A 24745-nucleotide genomic window follows, 5' to 3' on the forward strand; every position below is an offset into this window, starting at 1 on the left:
GCTGGGAGCTGTGGGGTCCATCCGTGGTGGCATGGGCCTGTGGGAGCCCCTTCCGACACTGGTGGCTGATAGCTGTGAGGCCCCCACCAGCCGACAGCTCCAGTCTTGCTGCCCCAGGGCTGAGGTGGAAAATGTCACTGAGATCTCTGAAAGTCACAAATTCTGTGACCCCCTTTATATAATCTTAGCCTTAATAGTTGTTGACTGTCTCTCTCAATCTAGTGGTCTGCTCTAGCGCGGATGGGACAGGGAAGACATACGCTCACCCCCCAGCACAGGATTGGGCAGAAATGGCTCTTGGGCTATTTGCTGTGCATGCAGAGGACTTGTCCAGGCTGGTGGAGCAGCTCAGCCAGATGAGGAGCTGGAAAAAGGAGACCTGAGCAGCCTGGACATCCCACTTTTTCTCCACAGCCACTGCCTGTCAGCAGGATTCCTCCTTCTCCTCAGTGAGACCAAATCTAAGCACCTAGACAGCTGGTCTGTCCGCTGCACCCCAATCCCTCATGCCTGAGCCTCCCTGCCAAAGTCCTGTACCTGGCTCCAGAGAATTGTCTCACATCTCGCTGGGAACTCGACTTCTTGTGCCCAGAGAGTCTCGGCCCCATTCAGTAGAGGACCTGAGAAACACAGTGTCTGCCTTTTCCAAATAAGTACTTGGAAAGGTTTTGTTCTTCTGAACACATGGCCTAATGGATAAGTTGTCTGACTTCGGATCAGGCGATTGAGGGTTCAAGTCTCTTCATGGTTGTGTTGGTGTAGTTTTACCTTTGTGCTGAAAGTCCTGCTCCCTTCAGGGCTGGAACCTCTTCTTGGCTGCTCAGGCCAATGCTCTGGCTTCAGCTAGAGCCCCGGGAAGGAGTTGGGGGTTGGGTGTCACAAAGGCTGGGGCATGAGCCCCAGGTGCTTCCAGTCTCACCTTTGCCCTTCCTGACTTGCCAAAGAAAATGGGCAGCTGCCCGGGCTAGAGTGTGGAGCAGTTTCCCTCTTCCAAGTGTGCACCTGTCCCTGTGCTGGACGGTACTTGCTAAATAGCACCTTGGGAGCCTGGGTGTTTCTCTGCTTCTCACCAGCTGGGGAAAAGCCTCTTGGGGTAAAATCTCCTGCCCCACTGCGAAAGTCAGCACCGTGAGTGGGAACGGTCAGAGGCCCCACCAGGGGGGCTGGCCCTGCTTTCCTACCATCTTCTGATGTTGGCCACAAAGCAGCAGCAGCTGGCTGTGGGTGGCCTTCAGTGGGGGTTCGGCATGCCAGGGAGCAGGGAGCAGCCTGGCTGGGTGTCTCTGTGGCTGTCTGCTGGCCACGCATAGGCATGGTTCTCCCCTCCTCTTGCCCTGCCCTTGGTTGCTCTGTGGCTTTTAAGCCGTCCCTTGGAGCTGTCAGCACCAGCCGCCTCTGTCCTAGGTGCCCAGAGGAGGAGAGGTGCTGGGCTCCAGCCTGGGACTCTTCCTCCCTCCTGCCTTTTCCTGACTATGAAACCTGACCCTGACACCCCTTTCTTCAAGCGCCATGTGGGCAAGAGAAAAAGTGTGGTAGAAAGCACAAGGGCCAAACGTGTGGGCATCAAAAATCCCAAACACCCAGTCAAACCATAGCCACTTCTAGACCCCATTCCAACCAAAGACCTGGCTCCAGGGGGTATGAGTCACTCAGCACAAGGTAAACAACTCATTTTCATACAGCTGGCCATAGGAAAGCACTTGGATCTCCAGGGATTTACCACAAGGTCCCACTGAGATTTGAATTCAGATTTCAGCATGCCAACCATTACACCATGGGCGCAGCCTGTGCTAGTTTCTCTGAACATTGGTGACCCTATCATAGAATACCAGGGTTGAAAGAAACCCCAGGAGGTATCTAGTCCAACCCCCTACTCAAAGCACGGCCAATCCACAGACAGATTGTTATCCTAGATCCCTACATGGCCCTCTCAAGGACTGAGCTCACACACCTGGGTTTAGCAGGCCAATACTCAAACCACTGAGCTCTCCCTCCCTCACAGGCCCAGCTTGTGTAAGGGGACTGTTGGCCCTTTACTAAAACTGAGTGGGGTTTTTTGGTTGGCTAGTTCCCAGTCCCAATAGAAGTGGGAAGGGCCAATGGGAAATCAGGACCTGGAGACTGACATACCCCTGGGGCAATGGTCACCAACTGGTAGGGAACAAGTGAGAATTTGTTAATGAGTAAAATTCCTGGTGAAAATTGGCAAAGCTGTGGAGAGTTTGAAAAGTTCCATTGAATTTACACATGAAGATACAAACAGAGAGACAAATAGAGAGAAAGAGAACATCACAGACTGCACAGGCCCACACAGACATAAACAAAAACCAAACCCACACAGCACACAGAGCCATATACACATAAGGGAAAGCCACACAAAACATAGAACAAATCCACACCAAAAAATACAGCAAAAGCCCACAACAGGAAAGCACAAAAACCACATACCAAAAGAATACTTAGCAAAAACTCTGCATGCAAAAGTCACACACACACCCACGCACACACACACAAACAACTATATGGCATCCACCAATATCACACAGGACCCACATGCACATCAACATGACAGACAACAAAACCCCCAACATACAGAAAGCCAGGCAGGGTTTGAGTCTCACAGCGAAGAGGGTGAGCACACAGGTGGTTTGGGGAGCAAAGACTGAGGGGGAGTCGGGGGCAGTGCTCTGGGCTCTGCCTGACCCCTCCTGACACAGGCGGCTGGTGGAGAGCAGAGCCTGGTAGATCTGTGGAATCTGCCCTGCTCTCTGTAAAGCAAGGGGACCTCGGTGTCTTCTGAGCTGCACTTGTATTTTCTGCAGGGCAAAATGATTGGCAGAAGCCATTTGCTTAAAGAAAACTGGTGCTGTAGGTGAGGTTTGAACTCACAACCTCAGCATGACTCCACTCAGCACTGCTCTGTAAGTCCTGGGCACTAACCCATTGCACCACTGGAGGCTGTTCTCAGGAATTTGGCTCCATGTTTCATGGATGGATTAGTGGAGTGGGGGGGGGGTGCATTAGCTAAAACAAATCCACATTAAAGGCTGCAGGATGGCAGCAGCAGAGGTGGGGACCCTCCTTCCATGTGCTAGAGCGGGTTCCCCTTCCGTTGCTCAGGGGAAGGTTGGTGCTTTGAGCCCACCCGGTGCTGGAACGTCCCATGGGTGAGATTAACGGGACTCTTGGGAAGGGAGGGGAAGTCTTTTCTATCCCTGCCTAGCTCCATTGGTCTCCTGTGGCCCTTTCGGCTCTCTGCTCCCCTGTTGGGGAGATGCAGAGACAAGCCCCCATCTGGGAGAGTCACCAAGAGGCTGTGTCCCATGGCGTGTGGGGGGGAGAGGGGTAGGGGTGGGATGGGGCTCAAGGGGAGAAGGTTCTGTGTGACAGTGTGGGGGGGAGGGGGATAGAAATGATGGAAAACACAGGGGCAGTGACAGTGAAGCCCCGTGTCTGAGTGTTATGACCCTGTGTGGTGCTGCCATTCACCTTCCCCTCCTATGGGCTCAGCTTTCATTGAATCCAGCATTTTTTCACCTGTCCTCACCACAGAGGTGTCCCACGTGCCTCAGCTACCGAGTGTCCCTCTTAGAGACAATGAGGACTGGAACTGATTTCAGCTGCTGGACAGCTCTGCTAGGTCTTTATTCATTTGCACAGGAAAATGCTGAGTGTTTAAATTCATTTCAAACCCCTGCCCCCATTCAGCGAACTCCTGAACATACTGGAGATGGGTCTGGAAATTGATTTTCATTCGAAAAAGATTTTAAAGGGAATCACTTGGATTGGAACTAGAACCCTATTATTCTGCAGGGAAACATTCACCCACTGACCTACCCTCAGAACAGAAAGTGTCCTGTATAGCGCAGAGCAGGACCAGTTTTTACCTGGGGATTAGTAAACTTTCTCTCTGTACAAACACCACAGCTTACAAACTCCCCACCCCCGCTCTGTGTCACCAGAGCACAACAACAACTCTCCTTGGAGCACACCCGGCTCCCCAGCTCCCTGCCCGTCAGTCTCTCCAGCATTGCTCCAATCCCTTAAAGCAGGATCTCAACCTCAATTTACCTTAGGGCCAGGGCCAGTCCTCCAGTCCTCCCAGTGGCCTAATAATGTCACTCATACTGCCCAGAACCCGCCCCCAAAAACTCTGCCCCTCACCTGCCTAAGACTCTGGGAGGCAGTTTGGGTGGGGGGAGGAGGTCTAGGGTGCAGGCCCTGGTTGGGGCTGGGGATTGGGGTGCAGGAGGGGTGCAGGCTCTGGGGGGAGTTTGGGTGGGGAGGGGTTCTGGGGTGCAGGCTCTGGGATGGAGTTTGGGTGCTGGTGCAGGCTCTGGGCTGGGGCAGGGGGTAGAGGGAACAGGAAGATGGGTGGGGTTGCAGGCTCTGGGCAGGAGCTTGAGGGCAGGTGGGAGGGGGTGTGTGGGAAGGGGGAGGGGTGCAGGCTCTAGGAGGGAGTTTGGGGGCTGGGGGTATGGAGGGAGAGGGTGCAAGGTGTGGGAGAGAGTTGCGGGCAGGGGTGTGTGGAGGGGGGAGCAGGCTCTGGGATGGAGTTTGGGAGTGGGAAGAGGTATGTGGGGAGGGGGGAGGGTGCAGGCTCTGGGAGGGGGTCAGGGACGCAGCACCTAACTGAGGCTCCAAGGCAGGGTGGGGTGGGGGGCCTCCGTGTACTGCTGCCCCCAGACACCGCCCCTGAAGCGTCTCATTGGCTGCAAGGATTCAAAATTAGAATAAAGTTACAGCAAAATTTCATCATAAATGAAGTCAAACCCTAAAGATTTCAGAACACAACTGCTACAAGGAGCCATGTGGGAAGCAATACAAAGTCAACCTTGCCTCAGAGAAAGGCAGTTAAACAATTTCTCTTTTTTAAAGCAGCATAATCTCCCCAAACGGAAGGGCACTGTTCCCGGAGAAGGGTCCTGGAGAGGGTTTTCCTCGTTGGTGACGGCTGTCCACCTCCCCGAAAGGCGGGAGCTAGGTCGATGGAACAATTCTTCCGACCAAGGCGCGGACTGACGTAACCGTGCCAATTTACGTTCCCCGTGCAGACCAGGCCCGAGGGTCGGTGCGTGCTGAACAGTTAAGTCAAAACAGCTCCATCCGTCAGAGGTGTGCAAAAGGGAAAACCCGCTCCTGTGCGACGCGGCCACGCCGCCCTAACCCCCAGCGTAGCTAAGGGCATTCGGGGAGGCAGTGGGTGGGCCTAGAGCGACAGAAAGCCCTCCTCCAGCACGGGGTTGTGACAGCCTAGTCTCCGTAGCACACACAGGGTGGCCACCAAGAGACAGGAACAGACAGCGAAAGCCTAAGCGGCCCCAGGGCAGGGGCGAGGCTGCCTGTTGGACGAGGGGACCAGGTGGGACAGGCGTTTTGGACAGGCCGTCCTTCCGTCAAAGGAGGAAGCGCCTGAGAAGGAGGGCAGGGCAAGAAGCTACAAGCAGGGAAAGAAGCAGAGCAGGCAGGCAGCTCCCCTTAGAGCCAAAGAAGGCACCGGTCCAAGCCCCCCCAAAAGCAGACTAGAGAGCAGACCAGCTGCAAAAGACCAGGGAAAACCAAGAACACAGAGAGCCTTATAATGCCGAGTAAAGTTTCAGAGCTGAGCTTTGCTTACGAGGAGGAACGACGAAGGTGCCCAAAAGTACAGGGCCTGTGGAAAGAAGCACTCCCAAAAGTACAGAAAAAAACCTGCTTTCCTTAGAGTCTGCTTTGCAGTGCACTAAGCCTAAGCAGCCCACTTTTGGTTTTCTGTTGTTCCAACCAATCGCCAGGGAAGAACGCAAATGCAGTCCCCCACTACCACAAAATATACAGTCAAGTTTCCCGCATTTAGGAAAATCACAGGGGTCAGCACACCCGCAGTACAATGGATAAGCCTCACCCTGGGAAAACCACCTTCTTGATCATGGTATCTCCCCTGCCAGGTAAGTATGAGTTCCTGCTGCCCGGCCGCCGCCCGCCCTCGCTCGCCCCGCACTTATAACACACGGGGCGGACCGACCGCCGGCCTCGCCCACACCGGCCCCCACTGCCGACAGCTGCCCCGACGCGTCCCCCGGAGACCGTCCCTTCTCTACGCCGAGCTCCCAGTGCCAAAGTCGGGCCCTGCCTGGCAGCCTGCGTCCGCTCCCACAATGCTCTGCTCGCACACAGATCTGCATACCCGCTCCCGCGGCTCCGCCCCTCCGCTCGGGCCCCTCTTGCCTGCCCTGTAGTGGTAGCCAGGTCCCGTCCCGGGAAGCCAGGCCATCAGAGAGACGACGTGGCCCACCTGCTGCTGGGGAAAGAGCGCAGCTTGCATTTTGCTTCTCTCTCGCTCTCTCTCGCTCTCTCCCCACCGGAAGTTGGTCCAATACAAGAATGACCTCCCCTGCCTTGTCTCACCTCAGTTTCTCCTCAGGCCAGAAGGTCGGGTGTTGTCAGCCACTCTCCAGAAACTGGACGGCCACTCGATCCCTTTTGTTACCTGCCAAGTGAGGCTGAGTGCACTGGCAGGCAGCGCCGTTTGAAGAAGTGGAAGATTGGACAAATGACCAGGGAGGAGTATACAAATATTGCTCAGGCACGCAGGCGTGAAATCAGGAAGGGCAACTCACGCTTGGAGTTGCAGCTAGCAAGAGATGTGAAGAGTAACAACAAGAAGGGTTTCTTCAGGGATGTTAGCAACAAGAAGAAAGTCAAGGAAAGTGTGGGCCCCTTGCTGAATGAGGGAGGCGACCTAGTGACAGAGGATGTGGAAAAAGCTAATGTACTCAATGCTTCCCTCCTCCCCCCTCCCCGTCTTCGCGAACAAAATCAGCTCCCAGACTGCTGCACTGGGCAGCACAGCATGGAGAGGAGGTGACCAGCCCTCTGTGGAGAAAGAAGTGCTTCGGGACTATTTAGAAAAGCTGGATGAGCACAAATCCATGGGGCCGGATGCGCTGCATCCGAGGGTGCTAAAGGAGCTGGCGGGTGTGATTGCAGAGCCACTGGTCATTATCTTTGCAAATTCATGGTCATTGGGGGAGGTCCCAAATGACTGGGAAAAGGCTAATGTAGTGCCCATCTTTAAAAGAGGGAAAAAAGAAGGAGGATCCGGGGAACTACAGGCCAGTCAGCCTCACCTCAGTCCCTGGAAAAATCATGGAGCAGGTCCTCAAGGAATCAATTCTGAAGCACTTAGAGGAGAGGCAAGTGATCAGGAGCGGTCAGCATGGATTCAGCAAGGGCAAGTCACGCCTGACTAACCTAATTGCCTTCTGTGAGGAGATAACTGGGTCTGTGGATGAGGGGAAAGCAATGGATGTTTTCTTCCTTGACTTTAGCAAAGCTTTTGATACTGTCTCCCACAGTATTCTTGTCGGCAAGTTCAAGAAGTTTGGGCTGGATGAATGGACTATAAGGTGGACTATAAGCTGGCTAGGTCGTCGGGCTCAACGGGTAGTGATCAATTGCTCCACGTCTAATTGGCAGCCGGTCTCAAGCGGCGTGCCCCAAGGCTCGGTCCTGGGGCCGGTTGTGTTCAATATCTTCGTTAATGATCTGGAGGATGGCGTGGACTGCACTCTCAGCAAGTTTGCAGATGACGCTAAACCGGGAGGAGCGGTCGATACGCTGGAGGGTAGGGATAGGATACAGAGGGACCTAGACAAATTGGAGGATTGGGCCGAAAGAAACCTGATGAGGTTCAACAAGGACAAGTGCCCAGTCCTGCACTTAGGACGGAAGAATCCCGTGCACTGCTCCAGACTAGGGACCGAATGGCTAGGCAGCAGTTCTGCAGAAAAGGACCTAGGGGTTACAGTGGACGAGAAGCTGGATATGAGTCGACAGCGTGCCCTTGTTGCCAAGAAGGCTAACGGCATTTTGGACTGTATACGTAGGGGCATTGCCAGCAGATCGAGGGACGTGGTCGTTCCCTTCTCTTTGACGTTGGTGAGGCCTCATCTGGAGTACCGTGTCCAGTTTTGGGCCCCACACTGCAAGAAGGATGTGGAAAAACTGAAAAGAGTCCAGCATAGGACAACAAAAATGATTAGGGGTCTGGAAGACATGACTTATGAGGAGAGGCTGAGGGAACTGGGATTGTTTAGTCTGCAGAAGAGAAGAATGAGGGGGGAGTCGATCGCTGCTTTCAACGACCTGAAAGGGGGTTCCAAAGAGGATGGATCTAGACTGTTCTCAGTGGCACCAGATGACAGAACAAGGAGCAATGGTCCCAAGCTGCGGTGGGGAAGGTTTAGGTTGGATCTTAGGAAAACCCTTTTTCACTAGGAGGGTGGTGAAGCACTGGGACGGGATCCCTAGGGAGGTGGTGGAATCTCCTTCCTGAGAGGTTTTTAAGGTCAGCCTTGACAAAGCCCTGGCTGGGATGATTTAGTTGGGGATTGGGTTGGACTAGATGACCTCCTGAGGTCCCTTCCAACCCTGATATTCCATGATTTGAAGCTGTTCCCGTGTATCAAGGTGAGCTGCAGCTCAGCGAACCCCAAGGATCTGAGCGAGGCGAGCTACTTTGCAGCAGAGGCAGACCAAGCAGCAGGTACAACGCGGGGTCGCACCCCAGCCGACAGATAGAATCTCATGTCCGAGATCCCGGCTCCCGTTACTTTGCAAAGCGTGTGCGTTTGCTCCGGGTTTTAGCTGTGGGCCAAGTGCCCTCTGGCTTCTCGTCAGGGCTCTGTCCACCATGCGCCTGGGCATCAGCGGGAGAGCAGGAGAGCAGCTGCCGCATCCCAATCTCCGCCCAGCCAGGGAAGGAGCAGAGGCAGCCCGGAGAAAAGACTCCTTTGAGCGCCGGAGACGGCCGGAGCATCTTATTTGCATAGCCACCGTGCATTGCGCGCAGCGAAGCGAGTCCCTGGTCAAGGGGCTGGTTTTGCTCCCTGTGTCCCTGATTCCGATGATCCAACTCAGGCTGTCAATCGGTTCAATTCCATTTCCTCTGAAAGCTAGCGGTGTAGCGGGCTGGGAGAGTAGTCACCCTGACTTTTGGGAGCGTAGGCGGTTGCCCCAGCAGCGCCTCTGCAGCACATTCTACGTACTCTGTTTTCTTTTCAGTTCGTATAAATCGTTTGCCTTTTACTAAAGATTTTCATAGAGAGGGATGTTTATGAGTTTGTACCCCATTTTTTAAGGTTTTGTTTTGGTAAGGCTGTTGCCTGCTGTGAGAAAAACAGAAAGGTGCTACCTGAGCTGGTGTCACTGGTTAAAGCTTTTCTGTAGTATGAAAAAAGCTCAGAGCTCTGAAAATGATTTTTTGGGGTTTTTTTTCTTAAAGTTTGTCGTGTTAGTGAGATGGTTTCCTAGTTAGCAGGGGATCGTTTTTTGACGTGTATTCCGCTGGCTCTTTAGTTTTGTATGTTTTTGGCAGGAACGGTGGAGGAGAGTATCACGGTTGAAGAGCAGCAGAGAAATGCGTTGTTGTTTGTGTTAACGTTTGGTTTGTCCTAAGAGTGTATGGTTTGGAGTCATTTGTAACTCTTCGGTTAGTTATTGGTAGCAGCTTATTATTGGGCCCCTGAGTTGAAAGACTGCTCTTGCAGATTTTAGTTTGTCATTGTTGGAAGGTCAGTTCAAGAGCTGCTTTCTTAGTCTAGTCCGTGAGGGTTCTTCCGCCGCGAGGGGTGTGCATGCGTAGCAGAGTGTGAGCATTGCTTCTTAGCGCTAAGATCAAAGTGTAATGGGGGACATGACAGACTGTGTATATGTATATGCCGTCCAATACCAAAACACTAACAACCCCCTACAATCTGTATGTTACCCCCAATGACACAATAACTGATGCTTCAAACACTTTGTATTGTTTATTTTTAAATATTCTCTAATAAACTTTAAATTTTTATCAGTTTAATCTCTGGTATGTCCTTGATGTGAGGACTGGATATTAACTTGATTTTTGAAGCAGGGGGGATTAGAACAGAAGCTTGCTTTGTCTGCCCCATGCATTGACCTGGTATTGCAGTGCTTCCAGGAACAGGGTATCTCCTTTAGGGGAGAACCTTCTGGTTCGAAAACCAGAAAAGAGTTTAACTGTGACACTTTCTTTAAAGCAGATGTTTTTTGAAGTAGCAGAAAAATCTGGGTATTTTTCTTCCTTTACAGTTTCTTGGAAGTGTTTTGTCAGTCTATAGATATGAGAGGTTCTTCTTTGTCTTGCTAGAGAATTATTTAAGAAGCGGGACTCCTTCTTTCTGCTGTGAGTCTTTTCAACAGTATGTGGGACAAATGCTTTCCAGATTCTGGGTCTGTTGGGGAGATGGGTTTTTTTTGTTTGGTTTTTTTTTGTTTTTGGGGGTGAGGCGGGGTGGTTGGTAATATTTGACGTCACATGTATATCCACAACTGCCTGAGTTACATAGACCTCTCCCCACCCGGCCTACGTTCTATGTATCTTGGTTCGTAAGATCAAGAAAAGGCACTAGGTGTCGTGCTGCACCCGGCACACAAGGGCCCCAATCCTGATTTTTTCCCCCCAAGCCTACTGTAATTTAAATGTTAAATAATAATCCTTAGCTTCTCATTGTTGCCACCCTCGCTATTGGAAAATCCCCAAAATCGCGACAGTGGCTTACAAATCAGGAGGATTCTTTTTTTTAAAAATGTAATGTGGGTTCTCTTTCTTTCCCTTCTGGTTTTCTGAACCAGGCAAGCTAGAAACTTACCTTTCTAGTGTGGCCAGAGCCCCAGAGAGCAGCAGCCCCCGGCGCCTGGGGCTGGCAGGCAGCGGGGCTCCTCACGGTTGTGTGTTCCACACTTTGATTTCACCCACCAAGTATCAAGTGTGAACTCCTCAGACACTAGAACAGCCTTAACATGGAGTCACAGACAGACCCCTTGGGCACCCTGACTCTATCTTGCCACCCAGGGGTAGTAGAAGCTGCTACTGTAACACGCAAGCTCTGTATGTCCTTTAGGGCTAACCCTAGCCAAACAGCCGGGATCCCTTGCTGATGCTTAGAAGGTGTGCCGTCTCCCTGAAGTCCAAGCAGCGGGGCAGGGGGGGGACGGGGATGGGGGACAACAGTTTCTTCCTGACAGGGATTTTTATTCCATTCCCCCAGAGCTCAAGCTGATGGGGGCAAGTGTTTGTGCAGGGCTCTGCCTCCTCGGAGGTGTGTGAGGGGGAGCAATCAACCAAGTCTTTTGTCCACGGATGATCCACAGTGGCTTGTCTGATGTCTCAGTCAGGGCCTTCTCTTGTTGGAAAGGAGATGACGCCTCTTCTGGTAAACTGGCATTTCACACTTGGTAATGCTTCTCTCCTGACTGGTGGCGTGGCGGGGCGGCGGCAAGGGGGTTTACAGCTTTAGTGCCAACGCTTATATATCACCTTACAACATGGGCTACGGCTATTATAGGTGAGAATAATGCATGCAGCAACTCACGAGTTTGTCATAAACTCTAAACACGTTTTTATAAAGCTAATGCCTGTTTTAACAACACTAACAAACAGGTGAGCAAGACTAGTTTCCAGCCATGCGTTTGTCACTTTTCAGTAAGGCCTAGGGGCCTTGGCATGAGCTGGCACCTGGTCTGCCAGTGTCAGAAGAGGATCTGCCCTCTCTTATCCCCAGGTGTCTGTACTGGGAGCAGTACTGTTCAACTTATTCATAAATGATCTGGGGAAAGGGCTAAACAGTGAGGTGGCAAAGTTTGCAGATGATACAAAATTGCTCAAGATAGTTAAGTCCCAGGCAGACTGCCAAGAGCCACAAAGAGATCTCACAAAACTGGGTGACGGGACAACCGAATGGCAGATGAATGTCGGTGCTCATAAGTGCAAAGTAATGCACATTGGAAAACATAATCCCAACTATCCCTATAAAACGATGGGGTCTAAATTAGCTGTTACCACTCGAGAAAGAGATCTGGGAGTCGTTGTGGAGAGTTCTCTGAAAACATCCACTCAATATGCAGCGGAGCGTTGGGAGTCATTAAGAAAGGGATAGGTAATAAGACAGAAACTATCATATCGCCTCAATATCAATCCATGGTACGCCCACATCTTGAATACTGCGTGCTGATGCGGTCGCCCCAATCTCAAAAAAGATATATGGGAATGGGAAAGATTCAGAAATGGACAACAAAGATGATGAGGGGATATGGACCAGCTTCCATCTAAGAAGAGATTCATAAGATTGGGACTTTTCACCTTGGAAAAGAGATGACATATGGGGGTACGAGGGAGGTCTATAAAACCATGACCGGCGTGGAGAAAGTAAATAAGGAAGAGTTATTTACTCCTTCTCATAACACATGAACTAGGGGGTCACCAAATGAAATTAATAGGCAGCAGCTTTAAAACAAACAAAAGGAAGTCTTTCTTCACGCCCCACACAGTCAACCTGTGGAACTCTTTGCCAGAGGATGTCGCGAAGGCCAAGACTATAACAAGGTTAAAAAAAGCACTAGATAAATTCATGGAGGATAGGTCCATCTATGGCGCTTTGTCAGCGGTGTCCCTAGCTAGGTATCCCTGTTTGCCAGAAGCTGGGCATGGGCGACAGGGGATGGAGCACTTGATGATTCCCTGTTCTGTTCATTCCCTCTGGGGCACCTGGCATTGGCTGCTGTCAGCAGACAGGATACTGGGCTAGGTCTTTAACTTGGACGGGTAGCTGAGAAGACGGTAAATCAGACAGAACCTGTTGGACAAACCTCTTCATTTCCTTGTTATTGCCCGACTCCTTTATTCATTTCCTTTTCCTTATTTCCCAGCAGACCGACTAGCCACCAGATTTGGGTGCTAGCAGAGGGACCTGACGAGCTCCTTCTTTTCAGCAGCGTTGAACATGCCAGGGCACAGTCAGCTTCTGGATGTTCATCTGAATGTAACGCCTAGCGCTCAGCTTTATTCCTCAGGAGGAAGGGGAGGTGGGGCGCTGAGGACAGGGAGGAGGATGTTGGGGGTGGGGCGAGAGGAGGAGGTCGGGGGCGAAGGAAAAGGCCAGGCAGAGCAGACAGGGTGGGGGAGGGGATGCTGGGGGATCCCCACAGATGCGGGTGGGGCTGGCGGGAGGGTCACAGCGGATGGGGGGACACAGGGGGCAGGTTGGGGGGGCTTGAAGGGGCTGTCGGGGCCCTACAGCGGAAGAGGAGGGCCCGGGGCAGGGGCTGGGCCTGGCGCCTGGAACTGGGGCTCTGAGCCCCCAGCCCCCCCGTGCGGAGCCGCCACTTACCGTCCCGCCTCAGCGCCCCTCGCCCCGCCCGCCGGGTACCCTCACGCCCACGTCTCCCCCCGCTCTGGGACCCCCCAGCAGCACCGGGGCGGGTCCCACTGGTGCTGCCCGCGGGGACTGAGCCGCGCAGCCCCCCCGGCTCCCCGGGGCTGAGGCCGCCCCTGTCCGCGAGCGGGATTCGATTCGGCAGCGCGCGCCCGTGGGGGGGAGGGGGGGGCAGCAAAGCCTCGGAGCGAGGGAACCGGGGCCTCCCCCCACACGCCGAGTCTCTGTCCCGCGCTCTCTCCGCCAATCAGGGAGCAGGGAGGGGCGCGGCGAAGTGACGAGTTACGGCCCCTCCTCCAATAGAGGCCGCGTGCGAGAGAGAGAGAGAGAGAGAGAACTACGCTTCCCAGAGTGCACCGGGAGGGGGCGCGTTGTCTGAGAACCCGGCGCGTCACTTCCGCTCTGAGACGAGCCAGGAACTACAACTCCCAGCCTGCCCCAGGGCGCCTCCGTCCTCCCCAGCCCAGGTGAGGGCGGGTCCCTGGGTCAACCTGACACCTCCCCCCCCAGCGCAACTCCTCATCCCCGCCCCGCCCCCCCGTGCAGGGTGTGAAGCTGCCCCGCCTAGGAACGTGCTGCGCTGCTTCGCCCCTTCCCCCCCCCCGCACAAAGCGGCTGGTCGGGGCGGGGGCGGGGCCGGGTCTGGCTCTGTCCGGGGACTAGATCCACGTGTCCGCCCCGCGGGGATGTTCCCGGCGCCCTTGTTCGCTGGGGCTGTAACACCCGCCCCCCCGTCCGGGTGTGAGCGGGTCTGGGTGCGTGGCCGACGGGCCTCGGCACAGGTGTACCGACAGAAACACGAACCGCTCCCGATTCGCTACTTTGGCTGCACTGAGCATGCGCGGCCGAACTGAGCATGCCCAGTAACCCTCGCTGTCGCCACTGCCCTCTCTCTGCCCTCACTTCTACTCGCGATTCGCTGCCTCCTCTTGGGGGCGTTTAAAATGCTCAAGGGGGCAAATCGCAGCGGGGGGGGCTGCCAGGGTGTGAGCGGGGCACAGAAATTTACTGGCCAGAGGGGGTCAAGCTGCTGTAGGCAGCGGCAGGAGAGAGGCTGAAGGGGAAAAATGGGGGGTGGGGAGTGGGAGCCGGGGTTAAGCCCAGGGGGGGAGAGACACTGCGAGACCCTGTGCGGGGACAAAACCCCCGTTTAGGGAGGGGGGGGGAAAGTGGCCCCTCGGGATGAGCCATCTGCTGGGCTCGCAGATCTGGGGGTGTCGGGATTGTGGGGGGGGGGCAGAGGCTGTTTTCAGTTCTGCCGCCTGTCAGCCCCGGAGCAGGGGGCGGGTTCCCGGGGCTGGGTCTTAAAGGCACCGGCAGCCCAATTCCCAGACTGTCAAAGCTCAGGCCTTGTCTACACTACAAGACTATTTCGAATCAACTTAGTTCGAATTTGTGGATTCGACCTTATGAAGTCGAATTTGTGTATCCATACTAAATACACTAATTTGAATTTCTGAGTCCACATTCACGGGGCCAGCGTCGACTTTGGAAGCGGTGCACTGTGGGAAGCTATCCCACAGTTCCCGCACTCCCCGCTGCCCATTGGAATGCTGGGTAGAGCCCCCAATGCCTGCTGGGGGAAAAAAATGTGTCGAGGGTGGTTTTGGGTAAGTGTCGTCATTGAACCGTCAATCACAACCTCCCTCCCTCCCTCCGGGAAAGTGCCTGCGGGCAATCTGTTCGTGCACTTTTCTGGTCAGTGACAGCGCGGACGCCACAGCACTGCAAGCACGGAGCCCGCTGCGATCATCGCCGTTTTCTCCTCCTCGCACTTTATCGTCCACGTCTTCCACAGTCAGCTGCTGAGAAATTGGGCTACTTTTCAATGGTGCTGCAAGCACTGGGGGACCATAGGGGACGTTTTACAAACATCAACGTCGGGTGGCCGGGCAAGGTTCATGATGCGTGTGTTTTCAGGAACTGTGGGCTGCTCAGACGCCTGCAGGAAGGTAGTTTCTTCCTGGACCACGAAATAACTGTTGTGGATGTGCAGATGCCTATAGTCATCCTCGGGGACCCAGCCTGCCCGCTAATGCACTTGCTCATGAAGCCCTATACAGGCGCTTGGGACAGCGACAAGGAACTCTTCAAATACCAGCGAGCAGCGAGCAGCGTGACCTGTGACTGTTCAGTTTCTTTACAGAGAAGCTGAACCTGCCCCTGTTTCTTTACCCACTGACTGTTGACTCTCCTCTTCGGTTACATACCCCGTTCACCCCGTTACCCCCACTTCCAGCACACGTGTAAAAATAAAATACATGTCCCATTATTACTTAACAAAGGTTTCTTTATTCATGACTGTTCGTGAAAGGGTTGAAACTGGGACGCAGGCTGTGCTGGGTAGGGTGTGCGGTGATGTAAAGACCGCCTCTAAACTCAAGGAATGACAGGCTCCTGCTCCTAGAGCGGTCCGCAGTGCCGGAATGCTTCTTTTAACGGAGCCTGCCATCCCTCTTTATGGAATTCTGTGTGCGGGCGGATATGTGACCTTGTGGTGGAGGAGGACGGATCCAGATTCCTCAGCTGCGTGACTCAGCGGTCCAGGACAAGCACTGCTGTATAAGATCTGTAACTGCCCTCTCCCGCTGCAAAGTCACATCTCCCCCGCCCACACAGATCCTGGAAACCACCTCCAAAAACCGACCAGGTTGCCTACTGACTGCACCGTGTGTGTGACCCGCTGCTGATCCTGCCCCCGTGTCTGTACCCTGGGAAAGGTGACTGTCCTATGCAATTAACCACCCCCTTCCCCACGCCCCCCATTCGAACACAGTCTTCTTTGAAAAAACATAACGGAAACAGTAATTAACAGCAAAGCATTTTTATTAATTAAGTAGAAAGTTAGGGGATGGGACTGGGATTGGGACTACTGTGAGTCTGGAAGTGAAGGACTTCGGCAAATGTAGGGTATGAGAGCTTTTGGGTACTTGAGCACTGTGCTGTGGTGCAGTGACAGTATTCACGTCCCCGGCCGCCCCTCCTCCTGATTATTTTCGGTGAGGGGGGTATGGGACTTTGTGGCGGGGGAGGGCGGTTGCAGATACACTGCAGGGGGGCTCTGTCCTCCTGCGGTCCTGCAGAACATCCACAAGGCGCCTGAGCATGTCCGTGTGCTCCCTCACTAGTCCAAGCATTGTTTCAGTCACCTGCTTGTCTTCCTCACGCCACCTCTCCTCCCGTTCGCTGTGTGAGCGCTGGCACAGAGAGACGGTCTCCCTCCACTGGCTCTGCTGGTCCGCCTCTGCTAGGTAGCAGCCCATACATTCCTCGAACATCTTGTCCCTTGTCTTTTTCTTTCGCCGCCTAATCTTCGCCAGCCTCTGCGAGGGGGATGCTGTGGCAGGTCTGGAGACAGTGGAAGCTGTGAGATGGGAAACAGGGAGTGAATTCCTTGCAAAGATACATTTTTGCGAACAATTAACTGAGTCTAGGCTGTCTCTGGGAATTCTGGGTTGAGACCCCTGTGCCTGCTGGGGCAGAAATCATTTTTGCGGTGGATTCTGGGTAAATGTCACCAGTCATTCCTTCCTCCGGGAAAGCAACGGCAGACAATCATTTCAAGCCCGTTTTCCCAGAATTGCCCTGGCATACGCCATAGCGTGGCAACCATGGACACTGTTTTGCCTTTTGTGTATGTCACCGTATGTGTACTAGATGCCGCTGACAGAGGCGGGCAAGCAGCGCTACACAGCAGCATGCTTTTGCTTTTGCATGACAGCAGAGATCGTTACCAGCCATATTGTACCATCAACCATACCATAAATTGGTAATAAGATGGTAATAAGATGGGCATGGTTACCTGTCCTTTTGCACTGCCCCATTTGGGGCTGTCATAAGTGCCCCTGGCCGAGCAGCCAGGGGCGCAAAAGCAAAAATTGGGAATGACTCCCTGAGTCAATCCCTCCTTTTTGGTACCTAAAAATAGAATCAGTCCTGCCTAAATTATGGGCAAGTGTACTAGAGAACCACGGTATCATAGAACCAGAGAGCACAGCTGCTCTGTGTCCGATCCTGCATAAATTATGAGCTGTATGCTATTCACAGGGGGTGCTCCTGCAACAATACCACCTGTTCATTCCATTCTTACCCCAGCCTTCCTGGGCTACCATACCATTGTCCCCCCACTTGTGTGATGAAGTAATAAAGAATGCAGGAATAAGACACAGTGACTTGTTTGTGAGAAATGAGTGGAAGGAAGCCTCCAGCTGCAATGATAGTCCAGGCAGGACATTAAGGAGTGTGGATGAAGGAGCCCATCATCCCTCTGCTAGTCCAGGGGCAATTGAATCTTTTATTTACAATGAAGGGTGGGGGCTGATGGAGCTCAGCCCCCTGTTGCAATGATGAGGACGGTTACCAGCCATATTGTACCATCAGCCATCAAAAATTAGGGACAGGCGCCCTTGATCGACCTTACTGATACTAGTCGGCATGGTTACCAGCCCTTTTGCACTGCCCATGTGCCAATAGGCTGATGATGAGGACGGATTTCCATCTTATTGTACCATCAGCCATCCATAGCATGGGGGGAGCAAGGATGTTGGTGTTGAGTGCTGCACCATCGCGTCTATCTGCAGCATTCAGTAAAGATAGGGTGACATGTAAAAGAGTCAACAGAGGATTGTTTTCACTTCTGGTGGTGGGTGGGGTGTGTGCGCAAATTGCCGAACTATGCCCTGACCCACCGCAGACACTGTGTTTGACCCTAGAAGCATTTGGAGCTCATCCAAGAATGCAAATACTTTTCGGAGACAGTAGGAACTGTGGGATACCTTGCGTCCTCATTCCCCCCTCCCTCCATGAGCGTCCATTTGATTCTTTGGCTTTCCGTTACGGTCGTCACGCAGCTGCGTGCTGAGACTGTGCTATGCCATCTGTCCTTAGATTTTTTAAAAATACTTTGGACCAGGCGTAAAATTACAGTAATTAACCTAATTAGATGCAGGAGTCTCCGAGCGAGATCACCCTGAGGAGGGTCACTGAAGGAGACAGAGAGCGCATGCTGCGTGAAAGCTAGCACGAACCAGGGCCCGATGCAGCCGTGCTTGGGGAGGCAGTGCTCCCTGAATACCGCATGAAAGCCTCGCGCGGAAAACGGTGCTATCACGGAGCACCCAATAAGGCAGCTCTCCTCAGGAACCTCCTGCTGATGCTTATCGATTAACGGAAGGAGAGCTTCGTGGAGATCTCCCAGGAGGATTTCTGTTCTATCACCATATACAGAGAGACCTCCTTCTCACACACTTCAGATTCCTGTTATATTAAGAATAAAAGTTAACATGGTTACAGCACTTACCGACTGCTCCTTCCCCTGATTCAGGGTCCGGGTTAATGGCCGGGGAGGGTTGTTGGGGGATCTCCGTGACGGTGATGAATAGATCCTGGCTCTCGGGGAAACCATCGTTGTAAGCGCTCTCGCCTGCCTCGTCCTCCACAAACCCTTCCTCATCTTCCCCGTCCGCGAACATCACCGAGGAACTGGCCGTCGACACTGTCCCATCGTCAGAGTCCACGGTCACTGGTGGGGCAGTGGTGGCAGGCTCCGTAGCGTCCGTTTGCCGCTTTGATTTTTTGGTAGCCTTGTCTGGGGTCCTTGATTTTCACGCGGCGCTGCGTTGCATCCCGCCTGTATCCTCTGTCTCTCATGGCTTTGGAGACCTTCTCGTAGGTCTTCGCATTCCCTGTTTTGGAGCGCAGCTCCGAAAGCACAGACTCCTCGCCCCACACACCGATCAGATCGAAGAGTTCCCAGTCAGTCTATGCTGGGTCCCTCTTTTTATTCACAGATAACATGAACTCCTCTGCTGGAGAGCTCTGCATCGTTGCAGGTGCTGCGGAGCTCGCCCCGATGTCCAGCCAGGACGTCAGATTCAAAGTGCCCAGACAGGAAAATGAATTCAAATTTTCCCGGGTCATTTCCTGTGTGGCTGGTCAGAGAATCCAAGCTCGGACTGCTGTCCAGAGCGTCAACAGAGTGGTGCACTGTGGGATAGCTCCCGGAGCTACTAAGTTCGATTTGCATCCACACCTAGCCTAATTCGAGCTAGCCATGTCGAATTTAGCGTTACTCCACCTGCCGGGGTGGAGTACCAAATTCGAACTAAAGAGCCCTCTAGTTCGAATTAAATGGCTTCCTGGTGTGGATGGTTGAGCGGTTAGTTCGAATTAACGCTGCTAAATTCGAATTAAAGTCCTAGTGTAGACCAGGCCTTACTTAAAAACTGGAGCAGGTTTAATTGTATCTGTTTGACGTTTACAGGACAAAATAATGGTAACTAATTGATGGGTGGTATTGCCAATCGCTCTGGAAAAAAACCCTCTAAAAGCCTGCTTGCTGGCATTTTTGTCTTTTTTACTCTTTTTCCATGCTCCTGTAAGTGCCTATGATGCGAGTGCTGATGACTTCTGTTTATTTGCAGAACAAAACTGCAGGGCAGCGGACGTGCAAGCCTTACACCACACTAACAATGTACCGTCACCAGGTGGAAGAACGTTAGTGTGCATGCCTAGTCTATCCTGCGGCTCCTTTTTGATACTACCAGTTGGAGTGGGGATTTTTAATATGTTCTGTGAGAGCCCCTCTTCCTGTTGTGGCCTAAAAAACTCCTTTGCAAAGCCTGTCTGAGGAGGAGTGAGGTTCATTTGAAGAGAAAGGGTAGAGTAGGAACTCGACTAATTTTGCTGACTGGTGACTGTTATGGGCTGATTTTGCCAGCTTCTCCACAGAGGCATAGGAGGCTTGCCCACTGGGAGCAGCTCGCAGGATGGCGTCTCGGTTTGGTTATTTTCTTTGTAATTATTTTTGGATTGTGCTTTTAGTTGTTGTGGAGCTCACCTCCAGCCTGGATGTGCATGCTTTTATGCTGATGGTTTTGTTTTTCTTTAAATTAAAGTAAATAATTTCAAATAACCGTCTTTGAAACATGTTTATTATTTATTTAAGGCTGGATTTGAACTGGCAAACTAAATGCACTTCCAGAGCCCACAAGCCATGTGATTCCCCCTAAATGTAGAGGCCTCTGATGGTTTAGGAGAAAACAGTACAAAAAGATACCAGAATACTACAACGAGACAGCAAACCAGTCCTTTTCCCTAAAAACTGAAAACCATTCATATTAGTACTGTAAAAACTTATCAAAGCTTGTTCCTTTAACTACAAATGATGAAAATGCCATGACCTGGAATGGAAATATTAGTGCTTAGAAATGGCTAGAGCGTCTGATCAATAGAAGAGAAATGGAAACTCGTACAGAGATTTGTATAATAGGAAATCAGAAGGTTACAGGTCTTTAGATGATCCAGGATGAAATACGAACAGTGTCCCAGCAGTTAAAGACCTGAACAATTTTTGGGGAGTAGGCACTGTAAACTTTGTAAAGCACATCATTTCATTTTCTATAAAGTGTTAATGAATCATCTGAAATCTTTTCCATCTCCATCCCAACCTAAAGCTCAGGTCAGAGCAAGGAGGATAATATCCAATATATTAGAATGATATACAAACAATATTTTTCTTTGTCAGGACATTTGAACAATTAAGTAATAAGTAGAGCTGGTCTGGAGTTTTCCAACTAAGTATTTTTCAATGGAAAATGCTACATTTGTCAAACTGAAACTCTCTGGGTAAGGGTTGGTTTTGACAAATTTCCCAATTTGAATTTTTTATTTTAAAAAATGTTTTGAAATTGTCAAAATGCTGTTTCAACATTATCTAAACAAAAAGTTTCATTTTTGGTTTGAAACAACTTTTTGTTTTGAAAATTTTTGTTTCTTTTTGGAGATTAAGGTTCCAAAACTTTTTATTTTTATTTCAACCTTTTGCAAGTATCAAAAAGAAACATTTCATTTTACCTAATTAAAAAAAAAACCAATTCAGGTTCAGTTCATTAAAATATGAGATTTATAATTTGTCACAATTTGTGGTGGGATAAATTTCAGAATCTTTAAAACTTTCATGGGATGGGAAAACCATTTCCCACCTAGCTCCAGTAATGAGAGAGCCTACTTCACGTGTCCACCTCTGTACAGTCTGTTAACTTCTAACCCAGGTTTTCACTGTAGTTAACACCTCAAATTAGCCTAACTGGGATGAGAGCAGCTACACAGTGAAATAACATTCAGATCATAGTGATTGAATTGCCCGCTGAGTTGTGTTCACTTGAGCTCCATTGACCGGCCAGCCAAATCAAGTTAAAGAACTGCCATGCTTGAGTTCAGAGATTTTGTGTGTGGATGGGATTTGATCTGGGGGCAATGCTAGAATGGTAGAACACCGTTAACTCTGCCGTGAAGCCAACTCCCTAGACTTGCCTTAGTACAAGTGATGGATTCTTCTGGTGCTGGGTTTGATCACATCTAGCAGTGTTGGCGTCTGTGGATATGTGGCCACCGATATTTGAGATTTCATATAGGTGTGCTTTCTGTTCTCAGTTTGGTGGAATTATTGGCACTTTGAAATTTCAACCTGCGTGAACTCTGACATGGACTTGCAGCTGTGTAAATAAATCAAACCTGGAGTCTAGAAAACATTTAGGCTCTGTCTGGAGTAGAAAAAAAGGAGTTTAGGGATGCCCATGACTACCTAACACATGGAGACAGACCTTGCCCTGTCTCCACTAGGTTAAAAGTCCTGGACAATACTGTATATTTAAAAATGTGTTTGCTAACGTGGTTTAAAACCCAACCTATTCACCTCGCCTGGACAGGTCTACAATATTGTAAGACCCTCCGATTGAATAGTCTAGATTTTCCAAAATTCTGCCAAACAAAGGTGTATTAAACCAAGAATAAGTTCTGTTTGTTGTGTAAATGTTTATTAATAACCACACCACAAACATAATACATACAAACTAGTGCTGTAAATTAATCACAGTTAACACACGTGATTAGCTCAAAATTAATTGTGATTAATCACAATTAATTAAAATTAATCACGGTTAATTTTTAATTGCACTTATAACAATATAAGAGCAATTGAAATGTATTAAATATTTTTGGATGTTTTTCTACATTTTCAGTATTGATTTCAATTACAATACATATACACAGTGCACAGTGCTCACTTTATATTATTAGTTTTGATCACAAATATATGCACTGTAAAAATGGTAAGCAAAAGAAATAGCACTTCCTCTGGAATGGTGGTTGAAGCATGAAGGGACATGTGAATCTTTAGTGCATATGGCACATGCATATCTTGCAACGCCAGCTACAACAGTGTCAGGAACCAATCCATGCAACAAACCTCGATGCCAACTCTGCCCACATATCTACACCAGCGACACCATCACAGGACCTAACCAGATCAGCCACACCATCACCGGTTCATTCACCTGCACGTCCACCAATGTAATATACGCCATCATATGCCAGCAATGCCCCTCTGCTATGTACAGTGGCCGAACTGGACGGTCTCTAAGGAAAAGGATAAATGGACTCAAATCAGATATCAGGAATGGCAATATACAAAAACCTGTAGGAGAACACTTCAACCTCCGTGGCCACACAATAGCAGATCTTAAGGTGGCCATCCTGCAGCAAAAAAACTTCAGGACCAGACTTCAGAGAGAAACTGCTGAGCTTCAGTTCATCTGCAAATTTGACACTATCAGCTCAGGATTAAACAAAGACTGTGAATGGCTTGCCAACTACAGAACCAGTTTCTCCTCTCTTGGTTTTCACACCTCAGCTGCTAGAAGAGGGCCTCATCCTCCCTGATTGAACTAACCTCGTTATCTCTAGCCTGCTTCTTGCTTGCTTATATATACCTGCCCCTGGAGATTTCCACTACATGCATCCGAGGAAGTGGATATTCACCCACGAAAGCTCATGCTCCATAACATCTGTTAGTCTATAAGGTGCCACAAGACTATTTGCTGCTTTTACAGATCCAGACTAACACAGCTACCCCTCTGATACTTGAAAATAAATGGCATTCTATTGTTGTTAGTGCGATTAATCACAATTAATTTTTAATCGCTTGACAGCCCTTATACAAACCTTACTTTACTGTACTTCTTCACCAAAATTTACATCGGCCTCCTTGCTTTGCTTTTCTGATGCTATGACATGTAAAAAACACCTATTTGTTGACATAAAGATGTCAGCAGAAGGCACATAATTGAAATGAAGAATTCTGAAATCTGATGCAGGGTGTGTGTTCATACTATTTTTTTAGGAGATTCAGTTGAGCCAATTTTCCTCTTTTCAGTTCTTTAATACTCCAAACAAAGCTTCCCTTCTGTTCTGTCCCTTTCACATATTTGTTGTATATCCAAAATCACAGAGCTAAATTTGGGGGGAACTATAAAACAACTTGTAAACGTTTAGGAGGAGGGACTGGATTTTTATTAAGTATGGCTGCTGCCTCGCTCAATTGGCATTTGTGAAATAAATGAATTTGTTTCAATCGTTTGTAATCACATGTACTGTGACATTTGGAACCGCATCACTGTCCGCTTTCAAATACAAACACATTGAAAGAACATTTAGAGGAAGAGCACTTTCATTTCAGCGTAGGTTGGCTTGTATCCTACGTACAGGGATCAGAACCACACTAAACCATGGTTGTTGATATGGGTGTAACTAGCAGGGTGTCAGTCAGTGTGGACAAGGATTCTTTTTTTCCCTGAAAATTGTGCTAGTGAATTTTCTTGAAGACTATCTTTTTAGCAGTGTACCACTATGTTCGACTGTTCGCCTAAAACAAAACCCAACCCCACCACATTTGGGGAGACGTGGTTAAACTTTGATAACAGCTATGTATCAACAGAAGTGTCATTAGTACAGGTCTGTTCCAAGTGTGGACTAGGCTATATTACAAAAGAAGCTGCTGTGGTGGAGGAGCTGGTTTCACATTAATTCCCAATATGGTTAAAACACTATTTGGCCTTATAGATGGGCTCAGATGATGCTGTTCGTACCTGACAGAAATTCAGGCTTTATCCAACAGTAGACTGGATTTAGTAATATTTTATTCACTTCACCACAACCAGAAGCTTGTTCAAAACACAGCTTCTTAGGTTGGTTTTAGGACTGCATCTTCCTCCCCAGTTTTATTCACTTCAGTAGCTTCCAGAACTGATTAGCTGATCGCCATATTTGGGGTTGGGAAGGAATTTTCCCACAGGGCAGATTGGCAGAGGCCCTGGAGGTTTTTCGCCTTCCTCTGCAGCATGGGGCACGGGTCACTTGCTGGAGGATTCTCTGCAGCTTGAGGTCTTCAAACCACGATTTGCGGACTTCAATAACTCAGACATAGTTAGGGGTTTGTTATAGAAGTGGATGGGTGAGATTCTGTGGCCTGCATTGTGCAGGAGGTCAGACTAGATGGTCATAATGGTCCCTTCTGACCTTAAAGTCTATGAGTCACCCTGTCTTAAACTATACATCTTTGCAAATGCTTAGACACCACAGTTCCTCTCTAGCTTATACAAGTGCAGCCAGGAGACTGAACACTGTGAAATACTGACCAGACGCCCCCTCCTGTACCCCAATGCCCTGCCCCAGCTCAGAGCCTGCACCCCTCACCC

At 50.4% G+C, this 24745-nt stretch overlaps 3 non-coding genes across 3 annotated transcripts; 2 read left to right on the top strand and 1 right to left on the bottom strand.

The window, feature by feature from the left end:
- Nucleotides 1-5771: 5771 nt before the first annotated feature.
- On the bottom strand, nucleotides 5772-5935 carry LOC123360924. The gene has a single exon (XR_006576094.1). It is a non-coding gene; the product is annotated as a U1 spliceosomal RNA (small nuclear RNA).
- A 3090-nt stretch (nucleotides 5936-9025) lies between these two features.
- LOC123360928 lies at nucleotides 9026-9141 on the top strand. Its single transcript, XR_006576097.1, has one exon. It is a non-coding gene; the product is annotated as a U5 spliceosomal RNA (small nuclear RNA).
- Nucleotides 9142-9791: 650 nt separating this feature from the next.
- On the top strand, nucleotides 9792-9974 carry LOC123360926. Its single transcript, XR_006576096.1, has one exon. It is a non-coding gene; the product is annotated as a U2 spliceosomal RNA (small nuclear RNA).
- Nucleotides 9975-24745: the final 14771 nt, after the last annotated feature.

The sequence above is a fragment of the Mauremys mutica genome, unplaced genomic scaffold, assembly GCF_020497125.1.
Source record: "Mauremys mutica isolate MM-2020 ecotype Southern unplaced genomic scaffold, ASM2049712v1 Super-Scaffold_100331, whole genome shotgun sequence".
Taxonomy (NCBI): Eukaryota; Metazoa; Chordata; order Testudines; family Geoemydidae; genus Mauremys; species Mauremys mutica.